Here is a 4,112-nt window from a genome sequence, read left to right as displayed (position 1 = left end):
GTGACCTTCGTGGGGCTCTGGGTTCTCTCCTTTGGACTGGTGGTCTTCTTGGGGCTCTGGGTTCTCTCCTTTGGACTGGTGGTCTTCGTGGGGCTCTGGGTTCCCTCCTTTGGACTGGTGACCTTCGTGGGGCTCTGGGTTCCCTCCTTTGGACTGGTGACCTTCGTGGTCCGCTGGCTTCTCTCCTTTGGACTGGTGACCTTCGTGGGGATCTGGGTTCTCTCCTTTGGACTGGTGGCCTTCGTGGGGATCTGGGTTCCCTCCTTTGGACTGGTGACCTTCGTGGGGCTCTGGGTTCCCTCCTTTGGACTGGTGACCTTTGTGGGGATCTGGGTTCTCTCCTTTGGACTGGTGACCTTCGTGGGGCTCTGGGTTCCCTCCTTTGGACTGGTGACCTTCGTGGGGCTCTGGGTTCTCTCCTTTGGACTGGTGACCTTCGTGGTCCGCCGGCTTCTCTCCTTTGGACTGGTGATCTTCGTGGTCCGCTGGCTTCTCTCCTTTGGACTGGTGACCTTCGTGGGGCTCTGGGTTCCCTCCTTTGGACTGGTGACCTTCGTGGTCCACTGGCTTCTCTCCTTTGGACTGGTGGCCTTCGTGGGGATCTGGGTTCCCTCCTTTGGACTGGTGACCTTCGTGGGGATCTGGGTTCCCTCCTTTGGACTGGTGACCTTCGTGGGGCTCTGGGTTCCCTCCTTTGGACTGGTGACCTTTGTGGGGATCTGGGTTCCCTCCTTTGGAATGGTGACCTTCGTGGGGCTCTGGGTTCCCTCAATTGGACTGGTGACCTTTGTGGGGCTCTGGGTTCCCTCCTTTGGACTGGTGACCTTTGTGGGGATCTGGGTTCCCTCCTTTGGACTGGTGACCTTCGTGGGGCTCTGGGTTCTCTCCTTTGGACTGGTGACCTTCGTGGGGCTCTGGGTTCTCTCCTTTGGACTGGTGACCTTCGTGGGGCTCTGGGTTCTCTCCTTTGGACTGGTGGTCTTCGTGGGGCTCTGGGTTCCCTCCTTTGGACTGGTGGCCTTCGTGGGGCTCTGGGTTCTCTCCTTTGGACTGGTGGTCTTCGTGGGGCTCTGGGTTCTCTCCTTTGGACTGGTGGTCTTCGTGGGGCTCTGGGTTCCCTCCTTTGGACTGGTGACCTTCGTGGGGCTCTGGGTTCCCTCCTTTGGACTGGTGACCTTTGTGGGGATCTGGGTTCCCTCCTTTGGACTGGTGACCTTCGTGGGGCTCTGGGTTCTCTCCTTTGGACTGGTGGTCTTCGTGGGGCTCTGGGTTCCCTCCTTTGGACTGGTGACCTTCGTGGGGCTCTGGGTTCCCTCCTTTGGACTGGTGACCTTCGTGGTCCGCTGGCTTCTCTCCTTTGGACTGGTGGCCTTCGTGGGGATCTGGGTTCCCTCCTTTGGACTGGTGACCTTCGTGGGGCTCTGGGTTCCCTCCTTTGGACTGGTGACCTTTGTGGGGATCTGGGTTCTCTCCTTTGGACTGGTGACCTTCGTGGGGCTCTGGGTTCCCTCCTTTGGACTGGTGGTCTTCGTGGGGCTCTGGGTTCTCTCCTTTGGACTGGTGACCTTCGTGGGGCTCTGGGTTCCCTCCTTTGGACTGGTGACCTTTGTGGGGATCTGGGTTCCCTCCTTTGGACTGGTGGCCTTCGTGGGGCTCTGGGTTCCCTCCTTTGGACTGGTGACCTTCGTGGGGCTCTGGCTTCTCTCCTTTGGACTGGTGACCTTCGTGGGGCTCTGGGTTCTCTCCTTTGGACTGGTGGTCTTCGTGGGGCTCTGGGTTCCCTCCTTTGGACTGGTGGTCTTCGTGGGGCTCTGGGTTCCCTCCTTTGGACTGGTGGCCTTCGTGGGGCTCTGGGTTCCCTCCTTTGGACTGGTGACCTTCGTGGGGCTCTGGGTTCTCTCCTTTGGACTGGTGGTCTTCGTGGGGCTCTGGGTTCCAAAGGCCACCTCAGTTAAAGGCAGGTATCATGATGTTAGTATGTGGTGGTGAAGGTTAGAATCTGTCTGTCTGTCCGCCGGGTTTATGAACAATGTCTATTTGTGTACTAGAATGTAAAGTATGTGTATTTTTGAATTGGTAGGTCTATGGCTACGTATGTCTGTGCATGTGTGTGGTTAGTGTGTACCACAGGAGGCTGCTGAGGGGAGAACGGCTCATAATAATGGCTGGAATGGCGCAAACTGAATGGCATGTATTGATATCGTTCCACCCATTCCACTCCAGCCATTACCACAAGCCCGTTCTTCCCAATTAAGGTGCCACCAACCTCCTGTGGTGTGTACGTGTGGTGGTTGTACAGTATATGTACAGTACGTATCTCTGTACTATACCATTTGTGTTGGGTGTCTGTGTTCTCTTGTTGGCAGGCCTTGGGATGACTAGGCAGTTTTACAGTAATGACAGCAAGTGGTGAGGGGGTAAGGGTAGGGGGCCTGCACTTCTTAGATAGCAGGCTTGTATCCCAGTCAAGCTCAGACATCCTGTGTCTATTTAAAGATGACTATTAAATAGTCTAGGACAGATTTGTGATATGGACATGCTGACTGTACTGTACATTCAAGTATATTATACAATATGTTTGTATCAGCATATTAAAATATATTGAAGTAAACAATCTACAAGTACTTGCAATTGTCTCAAATTAGTACCTTTATTTTTTTGGTTGTATTTTTGTTACATGTCTTTATTTGGACTTCTATTGCTATTTAATTCTTAGCTGAAAACAAAGACTGTCTTGTAGTACATGAGTAACTACAGTTTATGGACTCCTGCACACACTGCAGTCCACAGACAGGGGAGGTCCTCCTGAGTTACTCCTCCCTCATTGCTAGTAAACACAATAGACACACATCTCAGATCAGATCTGCTTCCCATTGACTGACCCACTGAGACCCTAACAGCACATGAATAATCAAACAGTTATGAACCATTCTGGAGCATGCACACAGACTCACAAATACACACACACACACACACAGTGGGGTAATGTGTCTACTTTCTATGGTGGCTTTCTATGGTAACTAATGAGGTGGAGGGTGTGAACCACTGAGACAGACAGACATGATAATGACTGGCTTGACACTCACAGATAGGGTGTGTGACGACATTAAAACACATACACCGTCTTCAAAAACAAAGCATGGGTTTTAGAAAACTAATTTGGAAGTGGGAACAGTCAAAAGAAATGCTAGATAGATTTGTTGGCGGTAGAGAAGGCATACGGGTGTATCGTGACTCGGGAAAAGACCCAGATGCAGACATAGGAGGCAGATAGTTCGAATTGCAGGCAACAGGCAGGTCGAGGGCAGGCAGAGGTTTGCAATCCAGGAGAGTCAGGCAGGTACAGGATGACAGGCAGGCTCAGAACAGGAAGACTAAAAACGAAAACTTGAGAAACAGAAAACGCAGGTAGAAATACACAGGGGATAATCGGGAAAAATGGGAGACACCTGGTGGGGTTGAAGACAACCACAAGACAGGTGAAACAGATCAGGGTGTGACAGGGTGAGATACTTAGTTGATTCTTCCAGTGCATAGCACCATCTGATGTAATGCATTAGTCATGGCATTAGCTATCTAGTTAGTTAGCAATTAGGAAAAGTAGAACACTAAATGATGTCTATTGTGGGAGTAGTGTATTTATGCATGCATTTAGAATAAATTAAATGTTTTATTTCTAGCTGCTTTAATGTTTTTACCACATGTTATCAAAAGACGTACAGTACATGTATGCTTCAATTGATAGGAGTTTGATTTGAGGGTACCCATTCATTCTCTCATACACTCCCATACACTCTCATTACAGTCACCTCTCAAGTTAATTCTCAACGAAGATCTCTATTCTAACAAACTCTCATCCATGCTATGTATTGATAGGCTCGGTGTAGCCTTGGACAGCCTATTCTGTGATTGCTGCCGACCAAGCTTATTTATTTGTATGAAGGCATAGGCTGTGACGGTGGTTAGTTTTATAATTAGTTTAAAGTGAAGAGAGGTGTGTGTGCATGTTTTTGCACGCAAGTGTATGTGTGAGTGATAGGGTGTGTGTGTTCTCATCACGCGCATGCATCAGATTCCTGCCAAGCAGGGTGGTGGATAAACTGTGTCCCACT

This window comes from Salmo trutta, chromosome 14, assembly GCF_901001165.1.
Source record: "Salmo trutta chromosome 14, fSalTru1.1, whole genome shotgun sequence".
Lineage (NCBI taxonomy): Eukaryota > Metazoa > Chordata > Actinopteri > Salmoniformes > Salmonidae > Salmo > Salmo trutta.
This window is presented reverse-complemented; position numbering follows the sequence as displayed.